The sequence below is a fragment of the Diabrotica undecimpunctata genome, chromosome 7, assembly GCF_040954645.1.
Source record: "Diabrotica undecimpunctata isolate CICGRU chromosome 7, icDiaUnde3, whole genome shotgun sequence".
NCBI lineage: Eukaryota > Metazoa > Arthropoda > Insecta > Coleoptera > Chrysomelidae > Diabrotica > Diabrotica undecimpunctata.
The window spans coordinates 73,477,357-73,492,585 of NC_092809.1; the positions used below are offsets into that span (position 1 = coordinate 73,477,357).

At 32.4% G+C, this 15,229-nt stretch overlaps 1 long non-coding RNA gene across 1 annotated transcript in view; it reads left to right on the forward strand.

Moving 5' to 3' along the window:
- Positions 1–1,953: 1,953 nt before the first annotated feature.
- The window catches only part of LOC140446821 (uncharacterized), a 42,685-nt gene continuing 29,409 nt past the window's right edge, over positions 1,954–15,229 (forward strand). The window contains exon 1 of the long non-coding RNA XR_011951507.1: positions 1,954–2,213. This is a non-coding gene — a long non-coding RNA (uncharacterized lncRNA). The remainder of the gene's footprint in view (positions 2,214–15,229) is intronic.

A 15,229-nucleotide genomic window follows, 5' to 3' on the forward strand; every position in this document is an offset into this window, starting at 1 on the left:
GAAATCACTGGAGTATAATAGACCAGCATTTATGTGTCTGATTGACCTGAAGAAAGCGTTTGACAGGGTTCGACTCAAAGATGTAATCCATCTTCTGTATAATAGAAAAGTTCTCCTAAATATCCTAAATATTATAAAAACTACCGAAAACAAAATGTAAGTCAGAATAGATGGACAACTTACAGAACCTATAGAAATAAGCAGCTGAATAAGACAAGAGATTAATTGAGCCCCATGCTTTTAAATTTGATAATGCATGAAATCATCAAAAGCGTTAACAAAAGAAGAGGATTCAAAATGCGAAACAAAGAAGTAAAAATACTCTGTACGCAGACGACGCAATATTGATAGCCCAAGATGAAAATAGTCTGCAAAGACTGGTACACAGTTTTAGCATAAGAGCAAAAGAATTTAATATGACAATCTCATCTCAGAAAACTAAAACAATAGTAGTCAGCAAAGAACCAACCACATAGAAAATAGAAATTGATGGCATTAGTAATGAACAAGTAATGCAAATAAAATATCTGGGAATTATACTGTCTAGCTATGCAGACCTGGAAAAAGAAGTGAGAGACTAAGTACAGAAAACAAATAGACTGGCAGAATGCCATAATAACACTATATTCCGAAACAGACACATTAAAACTGAGATGAAGTCAAGAATTTATCAAGCCAATTTAAGACCAATAATGGCATATGCCTCAGAAATAAGACCCGACGTAGCCACAACGCAAAGGCTACTAGAAACAGCAGAGATGAGAGTACTGAGAAGAATTACAGGATATACGCTGAGAGATCGAAAGAGAAGTGAAGGCTTTAGAAGAAAATGTAACGTATATTGTATAAATGAATGGACACAAAATAGAAAAAAAGAATGAAATAACCACATAAGCAGAACGGACAGGTGTTCGTGTAGCAACAAAAGTACGACGGTCAGACTGGAGCCCCAGACTATGACTAAAGATGTCAGTGCCACCTTCAACTAAGATACAGACTCATCGGGGCATTGGTTCTACCAAAATAGGATAGAAATACTTCCTGAATGTCAGTCAAAAATCACATGCGCCCTGCTCTACACAAATCGGAGGTTGTCGAGTTGTCTTCGTTCGGAGACTTCACCAGTCGTAGGAGATCTTCGTTAACCATTCATGTTGACACGGAGTTATTGAGTGGGTAAGGGGTCTGGATTTTCTTGGGTCTGCGCCTGGCTGTATACATCGCATAGTGATTAAAGTTTTAATTGCTCTTGGAAATACATTCCAAGTAGTAATACGGCCTTTCAGTGCCTGCCGCCATCTATTCTATTTGTGACATGGGCAATAGTGTAAGCGCAGATAAAGGTGGAACGACGGAATGGCTAGCAAGCTGAAAGCACTTGAGTAGGCTGCACCCAATCATTTATCAAACGTTTGAACATGCGGACCGGGGGCCAGAATCCCCTGGTGCAGTCATAACTATGCTAAATCTCGGCTGTTGGGGGAAGCAATAATGGAATAGACTTGAGACTAAAATAAGTTAAATTAGCAACTTTGAACGTTTGTCGAAATGATTGTTGAAAGCATTGGACTGTATGGACCAGAACTGTGGAAGTACTGGAAACGTTGCTGCTACCTTACTAAAGGGGATAGAGTGAGGAAATGCGAATATCTTAGCGAATCATTTACAGCGAATGACCGGAAAGCGATGGCCAAAGAAAGTTTGGTAACGAACACTATCTAAAAGAAGAAGAAGAAAGGTAAAATACTTTTGGGATAGATGTCGATAAAGTAATGGCAATAAGAGGCCAAGAGAAATGGATTATTTGTATAAAAGACGCTGGAAACTAGGATGCCAGAAGCGACGCCAGCCGTAAAATAAATCGCATGTAAAACTGATAAATATATCTAACAATTAGACGGTTATTAAAAATAAAATATTTTAAATAATAAAATAAATAGCTAAAATTATAATTCGGTTATATGTCAGAAAGAGTGGGGGACCATGGGGAAAATTGCGAAAACTTTTGCGTAATTTTCGTTATCTCAAATTTCGGAGCACAAAATATAATTTAATTAATACTAAATATAAATAGGTCGAAACAATAAAATGGGCGGTTATTCTTATTTTTATCTCACATTGATTATTAGCTACTGGTTGACTTCGTTACCTTTGCTTGTGATTAATTAACTGAATTTTGGTGAGTCGTTATGATGAAAAATATTTACATCCTGGTAAGTTAATACTAATTTAATTATACTAAATTGTACATTTTACAAGAAATTAATATTAAGAAATATGAATTCGTCAACGTGTTAAAAAAGGTTTACATAACATTCATAATATTTTGAACTCAAATTAAAAGATTTTCTTTACTTTTTTGTTATTGAGATTAATGTGTCTCAATAACTAGAATGATTGACACATTCAAAATAAATGATAAATATGTTCAAGTAATTATAAAAATACAGTATTACCTAAAAAATATCCGATTGCAAACCTCTGCACTATTGATATATGATTTTCATAAACAATTGTAGGAAATACATTTAATTTTGTAATAATATCGACAGTCTTTCAAAAAGTTTAGTATACCTATTTAAGTGTTAACTCTCAGTCTAATCAGTTAACTCTGTTCACCGAATTCTCAATATTCCTTAGACTTTCTTGTAGATGGTGATATTTTCTGGAAGGTCACTATAGTGGACAATCAACAAGAAGGTGTTTCACCGAAAGAAACTCATTTTAGCTAAAACATATCGAACGAGCCCTTAAACTATTTTCTGTCTTCTTTTAATTTCAAGTCGAACATATTGGAGGAGTCTGTAAGGTGATTAAATAATGTTGCTGTCTAATTGTTAATGTCCTTTAAACTGTTGTTTCTTCTCGTGTGAGAGAATACAATTTTGTACCTACAATGTTGTGTTAGATTTCATACAGTCTGGTTGTTGATTTATTTTATTTCTCCATTTGGTTAGATTCTTTAAAGATTGGTGCCAGTTTGCCACAGCGATACTTATCCACACCATCTGTTTCAGTCAATCTACCACTTCATCTGGTTATATCCGGACAATTAACAAGAATATCCTTCACTCAAAGAAACTCATTTCAGTTAGAGCACAGTGAAGGAGTCTTTTATTTAATTTTGATATCAAATCCTTAAGGTTCTTTAAACTGTTTTCTCTTTTGGTGCGATTTTATGTAGAATTCATCTGAGAAGTCTCAGTTGCCATTGAATGTAAATGTCCAATTCTTAACCTTCTTTAAACTAATTTTTACTTTAAACTTTTATTCATCGTCTGATGTAAGCCTCCCTAGTTGTTTCCATTCATTTATGTTAGTTGTTTTTTGCATCCAATTGAACAGTCATGACACTGAACACAGACAATGAACAGTCATTCGCTTGATTTCATCAACCCATCTGGTTTGAGGTCTGCGTCTACTTCTGTTGTGGCAGACAAGCTTAATGAAATATAGGAATAACCTGACAGTCCATAAAATTCGTTATTACTCTCATACAGATCATCGTAGCTGTATTTATTAGTTGTTTTTTCGACACGTTTATTCAAGCTTGTTCGTTAAGTTGTTAAGAAGTACACAGTATTCTTCAGTTTTAAGAGTCTTGTTAAAAGTTCTAGTGTTTAAAATGTCTGACAGTGACGAAAATACATATGTCAGTACTGTACAACTGTCAGTGTAAGCGGTATAAATGCTTTAAGAATATTTCTATTCTCTTAAAAATTTAAATATTTAAACGATTATTTCTTCAGTTCTGAAAGTGTAAATAGTGAATAATAATGAAATCAAAATCCTGTTCGATAAATAAAAATTAGTGAACTTATTGGAGAAAATCTGTAAGTAATTTTACTCTAATTAGATACTTACTTCAAAACAATTTCATATTATTTATATTACCTGATGCCATTAAACAACGAATATGAATGATGTTAATAGTCCAGGGGCGTCGAGGCCCCAAACGTTATTGACATCATATAAAACTTCTTAGAATAAGAAACGATTCGAAGAAAATAAAGGAATACCATTAATCAATGACACTTCACCAATAAACTATCCTATAAGCTTTACTGAACTTATTGACCCTCTTAACTCCATTAGAAGTACTAGTCCAGGACCAGATAATACACCTCTGCTTTTTCTACAGAACCTACCACTAGTAGGCCAAGAACTATTATTGCAACTATTCAATTTTATATGGATCAATTAAGTATTCCCAAACATATGGCACTTATCAATCATAGTTCCAATACACAAACCAGGTGAACCTAAATTTAAAGCAGAATCCTATAGACCAATCTCTCTCACGAATTCAATATGTAAGTTGCTGGAAAAGATCATTGCCAATCGACTCATGTGGTATGTTGAACATAAACATCTTATTATACCAGAACAAATTAAATTTAGGAAAAATAGATCAACATTACATAACTTAATATCATTGGAATCAGAAATTCACGAAGCATTTATATGCAATCAAGAATGTTTAGCCATATTCTTTGATGTAAAAAAGACTTTTGATACAGTATGGCGCTATGATTAACTACACTCCACAATTGGAAGATTCACGGTAACATGTTTGCTTTTATTTCAAACTTTCTACGGCAAATGTTGTATCGTACTGCAATGGCACAATTAATTCTAGCAAGAAATAAAAACATATTATCTGCTCATAATCGTATTGCTACATCTCTTAATTCTATAGAATCGTGGTCTAACAATATGAGGCTCCAGTTTTCCACCAAAAAAACCAAAGCTATACATTTTTCACAAAAATCAAATCTACAAAAGCTCCCAAATATATTTTTATAGAATTTTCCTATAGAATATACAAAAGAATTTTAAAATTCCTAGAGATGCAACTGAACTCAAAATTAAGTTGGACAAGTCATATACACTCGCTAAGAGTATCATGCCAAGCTGGACTAAACATTATGAAATCTGTGTCACATCAAAATTGGGAAGTAGATTTTCCCAATAAAGTTATATAGAGCTTTAATTAGATCAAAACTGGACTACGGATGTATTGTGTATAACACCGCAAACCAATCATTGCTCAAAACTTTGGGTACTCTTCATGTTCAGCCTGCCTTCCTAGAGCGAGTTTAGACTTGCTCTAAGAGCAAGATACTCCGTTTACACAAGGCCGATTTGTTTTATGAATTGAAAAGGCGTGCAAAAACTGAAGCTAAAAAGTCATCAACTGTAAAACTTAACTTTATTCAGTAGTTTGTAGCTTGGTTTTTTCTTTTAGTGTGATGTAGAAATGATTCACAAAATAAAAAATTTAATAAAAATAAAAATTGTTTGATCTGTTCAGGGAAAGAACCAACTCAGTCCACATTTTGGTTAAATAAAAAATATTTCACTACGAAATAATAAATCAATTCAATTCATTTATAAGATCTTCTTCTTCTCGTAGTACTACAACCCGGGGTAGGTTTCGGCTGACTGCACAACTTGCTTCCATCTTGAACGGTCTTCCATAATAGTTAGGTCAGTGGGTAGCCTCTTGAGATCTGACCATATATTGTCTCTCTATCGCATTCGTGGACGTCCTAAGGGCCTTCTTCCTGTGGGGGCTTCCCCCATATTAACTTGGCAAGGCGGTTATTAGCGAGTCTAAGGACATGGCCAGCCCTTCTGGTCATGTCCATAGACCATTATAACATTATTCTCGCTATTTAAAAAAAGTCGATCGGATTAGCCAAGCGGGCTGGGCGGCTGGCTTCTCCTTCGCTTCACTGCGAGAGATGTCAGTTCGATCCCCAGCTCGGTGACAGAAAACAAAAAGGCTAACGCAGCAGTTTAAAATTCTAAAATGAATCTGCGGCTTAGTCTAGAATATGCTGGTATCTGATCGGCCTATGGTGGAGCAGTACGGCAAGAGATAAGGGCTTGCGGCTCGGTGATACTCCTCCATAGATCCCTACCGGAAGGGCGTGTGCCGCCTAAATACCGGGTATATATATATATTTAAAAAAAGTACATATCGAACTAAGTATATAAAAATATTTAGCTAAAAATGTTTTCATTCTCCCGAAAATAGAGTGTTTTGACTTAGTTGCCTTTTCCCCTGTACCATTCGTTTCTCTAACATATGTTTAACATTCGTAACATATGTTTAACATTTTTTTGTATGTAAAATATATATTTCGTTATCTCTGGTGTCCAAGGAAATGAGAAACTAGATTCTTACGAAAGCATATGAAAATTAGGGAAATTTGAATTATATTGTCACAAAACTAATTAGCTTAGCTTAATTGGTTGTAAATTTCCAGTTGAATTGATTCAAAAATACATGTGACTTACTTTGAATGAACTTTTATTAAATTAAAAATTGTTTAGAGGACATTTCTGTTGTCTTTTTTTATTTATTGTCTCATTTTTTCAGGCCCACACCCTTTTATTTTTTAGTTTTTCTTTCCATTTATGATTATTGATTTTTGTTGGTGGTTTTGTACTGGTTTTGTATTTTTCTAGTACGGTTGATGTCCTTCGTTATTTATAAAAGTAGCGAAAAAAAATTTGAACGATAAATGATATAAAGAAATTTCTATCTTGTGAAAAGAATATAAGTGGATCATAAGTTTTGAAGTTAAAGATAAATTAAAAGGATCTTTATTGGAACAGTTTTGGTATATGAATCCATAAGGGCCCCGTTATTCGAGTGCTAATGTTTTCGCGGTAGCAGAGATGCGTTAGCGTCGGCTTAACCGGACAATGGTGCTACCATGGAGTAAATTTACTCTTTGTCCGGTTGGGCCTACGCTAAAGTAGCGCTTGTATAACAGGGTCCTAAAACGCAGATAGGTATAAGGTAAAAATTTTAACAATTATGAAAGATTTGAACGTACAGTTAAGTATACTTACAAGAAGAGTTCCAAGTATGTAAAAATACTAAATTAAAAAATAGTATACTGTTTAAGTAAAAAAAAAGAAAGGGAACCCAGATATATGGCAAGCAATGTAAATAAACCAGACTTTTTTTTAGTTTAAATTTAACTAATGTATTACAATGGAAAACGTTAGAAAAAGAATTAAGTGACAGGATATGTGTTGGAATCTTTAGTAAACTGAGTTTTTGGTTAGAGTTGTCAATCTTAACGTTTTTGTGATTGCCTGTTATAAAACATTATTCACTTTAATCAAAAATGGTGTTTTTAATGGTTAATTGAATAGTTGGTCTGTAATGTACCATCCCAGATATTTAAAGTAAGTAATTCCCTCAATGTTTTGTTGATTTATCTGTAGGGAAGCATAATTTTTGGGTATTATTTGGGTAAAATTGTATCCATTTGCTAAATTGTTTAGTGAATATTTCTGAATATTTATGATAATTTTTTGGAAGTATTTTTTTTCGTAACATTTTCATATCTATTATTATCGAAGTAGAAATTGAAATGTCAAAATAAAATAATCTTAGAAGAAAATCAAATATACTACTCTCTAAAATTAACATTGTAGATATATTTCTAATTAATTACTATATTATTGTTTTTTGAGAAATGTCAACGGATTACGTATATACGGGGTATAAAAATAAAGTTGTGTTTTTTCATCTAATTTTGTGAATTGTATTAGAACCAAACGCTACATTTTAGATAGCTTCGTCCTTTTTCAACATTTTCGTGAAAGAATCATCTCGATATCTCTATCATCAAAAAAAAGTACGTTCAAAGCATTACGTGATTTTCTACTCTCCAAAACTAATGCTCCACCTCAATTGTAACATAATTTTTAAGCTATTTTTTTTAAATTTTAATTGGATTTCGATTATTTCTTTTTTTTTGCATTACAGATCTATTTCTAAGTAACTACTGTATTAATGTTTTCTGGGAAATGTCAATGTTTTACCAATATACGGGGTGTAAAAATAAAGTTGTTTTTTCATTTTATTTTGCAATCTCCCCTATGGAATTTATTAGCAGCAAACTCTACATCGTATTAATATTTCGAGATAACTTCATTTTTTAAATAAAAATCATCGAAATCTTTATTATCAAAAAAAAAAAAAGAAAAGTACGTTTAAACATAACGTTTTATTTTTTATTGAATTATGTAATTATGTAATATGTAATATTCGTTAATGGAATCAGTTTGTTGGCTGTGAAAAATCAAACAATTTGACAGGAAAGTTTTAGACTGTCAATATTGTTTTCAATTCAATAAATTGTTTTGCTGTTTTATATGAACGTGAATGTGTGCAGGCAATTACTTTAATTAATGTAGGATTAAGTTATCGTGAACTAGGCTTCAGGTTAAGACTATCTTATACTAAAATATCACGAGACAAGTAAGAGAAAGACCCACAACACCACGCCAATATCAGTTTATCAGGCTTTATGATATAAGAGAATGTTTTATCACAATGAGACATTTACAAATATAAGTGACAGATATAATATTTAAGAGACTGAGACAAACAAGAAACTGTATAAGACAACTAGACTCAGTGTTGTGGGATAAGAACATTACGATAAAGACAAAAAAGAGAATATATAACACCCTGACAAGAAGTATCCTGACATATGGGTCCGAAAACTGGACAATAAACAAGAGAAATAGAGGTAGAATAAGAGCAGTAGAAATGGAGTTCCTGAGGAGAAGCTGTAGACTTACAAAAAGAGACAGAATTGAAAACGCAGAGATTAAGCGGAGAATGGGAGTGCAATCAGACATAATCGACTATATAGAGGAGAAGAGACTATCCTGGTACGGCCACGTCAGAAGAGCGGACAGAGGACGCTGGATAAACAAAATCACAGAATGGAGCCCGATTGGAAGAAGAAAGAGAGGAAGACCCCGAAGGTCATTCAGAGATGAAATCGACGAGGCTATGGAGAAAAGAACCCTGCGAGATGGAGACTGGAATGACAGGGAAAATTGGAGAAAACGGTTGAGTGAAGGAAGACAGTGAAAACTGTAAAAATCCTTAGTAGTAGTAGTATATAATATTTAAATTAGTACAACAGTTCAGTCTAAGCTTTTAACGAGAGTAGCCACATTTACGAGCAGTGTAGTGGTGACGACAAAGTATATTATGTGAAATGGAAGTGAGAAATGAGATAGATGATCCTGGTGGAACAACTATAATATCTGGTGAGTCGTTTAAAATAACAGACGATTATAAAAATGATAACGATTCGAGTCTTATAAAAAACATTACAAAAAAAACATCCGATATCGCTTGTGTGACACTGGCCCATTCGTTGTGTACGTGGAGACTATCAATAAAAATATCGGTAACTTACATCCGATAAGAGTTGGTCATTATTTACATCTAAATAATTTTAAAAATAATATTTCTGAAATTAAATCTATTGTTGTTCTGAAGCTATTTTCTTGTGGCATTTTAAATTAATTTATATTTAAATGGGAATAAGCCACAATTAAAGGTTAAAATACGTTTATTGACGTTTCAATTTCCACTTCGGAAATCGTTCTCAAAATACAAACATTAGTAAATTTACAATTTACTAATGTTTGTATTTTGAGAACGATTTCCGAAGTGGAAATTGAAACGTCAATAAACGTATTTTAACCTTTAATTGTGGCTTATTCCCATTTAAATATAAATTAATTTAAATCAATTGGTAGGAATAAACTTAAGGTAATTTTAAATAATTCTTTATCTGCTAATAATATTGTAAGTGGCGACTTTTTAGAAGCGAACAGTTTAATTGCTTATATCCCATAGTTTTTTGTGGAACGTCGAGGTTTAATACGTTCAGTTGATACAGGGTTTACTGAAACATATCTACTGGAAAAAAGTGAGAATCCAAATAGTAATATTAAAGAAATAAAACGACTAAAGCGTAGAGTCACTACAGAAACAAATGAAACTAAACTAGTGCCTAGACAATTTGTATGTACAACATTCATTGGAGCTTCTTTACTAAAAGAAGTCATAATTAATAGCTGCATTTTCTAGTGGAACCGTACTAATATCCTGTTATACAGTGTGAGAAATTCTTGAGATATGGATATATGACACAACAATGTAATGGGAAAAAGCGTTGTAAAAACTGTGGTGAAAATCGTAGTAATAAGGACTGCTCTGTGGGAACTAAATGTTAACACTGTGATCAGCAACATTCGGCACTATCAAGAGAATGCTCAGATTATATTAAACAACGTAAAATTAAGGAAATTATGGCAACAAAAATATCTCGTTTCAGGAAGTTGAAAAATTCAAAGTAATCCAAATTATTATTCAAACATATTAACTAATAATAGATTCTCGTTACTAGCTAATGGTTTTAGTAGTTTTTCTCCGTTACCTTCCAAAAATGTTAATTTACCTTTAGTGTGCAGTATCTCTAAACCGAGAAATGTGAGAAGAAATTCCAGATCAAGTAACAGTTCAGAATCATTTAAAAAAAGAAAATCGAATGAGAGCAAACATATTGATAATGAAAGGGTTGAGAATAGTACAGCCAGTTCATCAATCTTACCAAATCCTTACAGGGGTGAGTTCATGAGACATAGAGAAAAAATAGTTGAAGGTATTACTAATATAATATTCAGCTTTCTCTCTGATATTTTAAATTGCAAAGATAATATATACAATGATCAAAATTTAATTAAAAAACCTATTTCAAATCTATTGGAAAATTTATTCTCATCCAATGGAGCATAACAGTTCAAATAATTTAAATTTAATTCAATGGAAAAGTCGTTCTACTGTATCTAATGCGCAATCTTTTAAAAAATTTCTATATTCGAATGCTATTGACATTGCAATTTTATCTGAAACATGTTATAAGACAAAACACAACATTGTTTATAAGGGATACCAAATTATTAGAAAAAATCGTCAAGATCGTAGATTTGAAGGTGTAGCTATATTTTTAGGTCTACGGATAAATAAGTATAAGATACTGGATGTTATAAATAGTTGATGCATTAACTGATATGGATTTAATATTTCCAAATGATGGTTCGGCGACTAGAATTACCCCTCCAAACAATACAAAATCAGCTGTAGAGTTAACGCTAATAACTCCTGGACTAATTACACTAGCTCATTGGCAAACATTGGATAGAACTCTTGGATATGATTATTATATTATTTCCATCAAGTTGAATATTGATGTACCCTCTTCTGATGTCTATCCGACAAGGAAATGGAAATTAGAGAAGGCCATCTGGGAATTGTTTCAGAGAATTCTTGAAATGGAACTGAAAAATGTTGCATACTCTGAAAACTGTAATGAAATGGCATTTAATCTGAATAGAGCAATTAATACAAGCAGCGAAGCTTCTATCCCCAAAAACGTATCCTTCAGTCCTAAACATAGACAAAAATCAATTTGGTGGGATGATGAATGTAATACACAGCTACAGCTTAAGAAGAATGCTCTTAAAAAATACAAAACCGCATCTACACTGAATAACTTTCTTAAATATAAAAAGATAGAAGCTACAGCTAAAAAAATGTTTAAACACAGAGCCAAAACAATATGGATTAAATTTTGCTTCAATCTTAACTCTAGTTGTCCATCAACTCAAATATGGAAGATGGCTAACAAATTAAACAACAAAAACACAAACATTAAACATGCTCCTTCCGCAGTTGCCGAAGATATTCTTCGGAAGTTATGTCCATCATTTGTTGACAAACATATACCTCACATGGGTTTACATTCAGAATAACATTATTTATTAAAAGAAATAACATCATCCGAACTGGAATATGCTATCAAGATATCCAAAAACACAGCTCCAGGTCCAGATCAGATTTCTTATATTATGTTACAAAAAATGGGTGTAATGGCAAAAAGACGACTACTACATATTTATAACTGTATTTTGCAAACTGGAATACCTCCTTGCAAATTTAATGATTGCTTTGTTATATTAATTCTAAAACCGGGAAAAGACAAAGATAATCCGGAATCATATAGACCAATAACATTATTGTCATGCATTTTTAAAACATTTGAAATAATTCTAAAATCAGGAATGGAAATTTGATTAAGGCGGTATAATATTCTAGTAGCAACACAATATGGATATAAACAAGGCCGTGGAACCACGGATGCAATAGTTCGCCTGACTACAGATGTTCAAATTGGTTTTTCTAATTCCATGACAACAGGTGCATTGTTTATCGACATAAACAGTGCATATGACAATATTGATTAAAATATACTCTGTGATAAACTTGTGTTTCTTGGCATTCCAAAATCGATAGCACATTTACTATCAAATCTATACACTATATACACTATATCCAATCTATGTTATTAGACCCAAGATTACATCATAAGTTATTTCACAGGGAGCTGTTTTAAGTTCTTATTTTAATTTGTATACATACGATTTGCACAAATTATGGTCTCCCAATATTGTTTGCTTACAATATTCTGATGATATTGTCATCTACTCACATAAGGAAACGTACAGTCAAAGCACTACTGAACTCAAACATATTATGTACGACTTGGATAATTGGACTTAATTAAATGGATTCAATATTTCGTACCAAAAATGTGCCGTAGTACTTTTTTCAATAAAACACCCTATTGAAGATCACGCTGTAACCTTACATGGCAATGATATTCCAATTGTTTCGGAATTGGAATCTTGGTGTCGTACTTGACAGAAAATTGCTTTGGACTCAACATATTAATTATACAATTGGTCGCTGCGAAAATGGTATTAATTTTCTTAAAATGGTGTGTAAGAGATCGTGGGGTGCAGATCAAAACATTGCATTGAATTTTTATCGAGCCTATATAAGATATATTATAGATTACTGCTGTTTGGTGTATGAGTCAGCTAGCATAACCAATTTACGTAAACTTGATAGAGTTCAATTTAAAGCTCTAAGAACTGTGTTAGGATTGATGAAAAGAATTCCAAATAAAGCCACGTTATTTCTAGCATTTGAAAACCCACTCTCAGTGCGCAGAAATTATCTGGCAAGCCAATATTTCCCAAACCAAAATTATTGTGGCACTTATAATGCAAAAATAATTAATGAATTAAATACAGCTGATTTAACATCCACATACTTCATTAAAAAAACTCTCCACCACTTGCAAGAGCAATTATAACTTGCAACGAACTCAAGTTAATAAATTTCCCTTGTAAGATTATCTGGGAATCGTTGGATATACCACATCTAAAAAGTATTCTAGCTACAAATATTATTATTCCTATATACCATAACGAATTTTGTTGCACTACTCACACAGAAATCAACATGTAAAATGTACAACCAGTGCTTACCTTGTACCAAAAATGAAAATAAAAAGATCATTTATTTTAAATAATCAATCCAGCATCTTTTCTGCTGAAGCATGTGCTATATACAAAGCCCTTGGATTGTGCTGTGTAAACCAGTGGAACAAAATTGTCATATGCAGTGATTTACTGTCAGTATTACACTCCTTACAAAACTTTAAATTCACAATTAATAGCAATATATTTATATTAGAAATTTTTCAACAGTTACTAAAACTATCAGATCCATATGGTGTTAAAGTTGTATGGGTTAAGGGACACTCAGATATTTTTGGCAATACTATTGCTGATTCTATAGCTAAAGATCTAATACAGCACCCACATATGGTGATAGAAGAATTCAACACATATGACCTACTTGCCTATATTAAACAACATATTAAATTTAAATGGGACAGACGATGGATTCAGTTTGGTGAAAGCACAGGCACTAATTTATACAAATTACAATCAACAGTAGCTGTAAAACAATTTTACAAAGATGTTACACTAAGCAGGAACACAGTGTCAACTGTCTTAAGATTAAAAGTAGATCATGGATGTTTTCCGAAACATCTACACAAAATAGGAGTTGTGACCGATGTGAGTGTGGAACTGGTATAGCTGATTTAAATCACATATTTTTCAACTGCCCACTACATCGTAATACAAGCACGTGGCTGCTAAAAGAATTGATAAAAGAGGGTTTAAGTACACCATTAAACGTAAATCTTCTATTAAGTGAAAACAATATAAAAAATTTTAAAATCATTATATTTCTTGTAAAAATTAAATTAAAGGTATGAGTGTAAAATTGATCGTATACATGAACATTTTCTTCGTATGTTTACCATATATGTTGCCCACCTACCTAACCGTGGTTAATCTCTTGTTTGTTAAAATAAAACCGCTCTGATGAATCCATGAGCATGAAAAGTGTCCTCCTTGTACAATCCTGTATGAATGAATACTAATATTTATATGTAATTACGTGGCTAAAGGTTCCAATCCAAAGCCAATAAGCAAAAAAAATATTAGTACAAACACTATACAAAAACGCATCGCTAAACAAAATCTGCATGTAAGGATATTACTTTATTGAATGAAGGATCTGTAATGGTTTGGGGAGAAATATTTCTTACAGCGCGAACGGATCTTGTTGCTTTACAAAAAGGTTCCTTAACAAGTGAAAGCTATATTACAGACATTTTGTCTAACCATGTAGTTTCATTTTGTCTTTGTTTCCTAGGAAATAATTTTCTTTTAATACATCACAATACTCGATCACATGTTGCACGTGTGGTCCGTGATTATTTGGACAAGATTGAAATACAAACTATGAACTGGCCACCATGTAGCCCTGATCTAAATCCAATAGAGAATTTGTGGGATATTGTTGATTGCCAACTCAGGAGCCGATAATCACCACCTGTCTCTCTTGACTAAATATAAGTTATGGCGAGAGAAGTTTTTAATGCGTTTGATCAAGACCAAATACGCCGCTTGATTTTAAGTATGTCTCGTCGATGTGAGGAAGTAATTAGATGTAGAGGTGATATTAGATTACTCGGTGTTTTTGAGAAAGGAAATTATTAATGATAATTTAGATTATCTTTTCTTAGGTTTTAGTTTTATAAAATGTCAATAAATTTTATGTAAGTAGTGTTCTTTGTGCTTTAAATGTTAATAAAAGCTTCTAACATTTAAAGTTCTTTATAATCTTTGATAATAGAGGTATAGAAATAATATTCTTACGACAATCTTGAAAAAGGATAAAACTATGTCATAATTTTAATAAGGTGTACCGTTTCTCCCTAATAATTTCCACAGGGTGTTGTAAAATACGAAGAAAAAACACAACTTTATTTTTACACCTTGCATGCAGGAAAAATGTTAATCATCAAAATCGAAACATCCGTTCAGAAGAAAAATAGCTAAAAACTTATGGTACATTTAAGGAGGTGCATTAGTTTTGGGCAGTAGTGTATATTCTACTATCTTC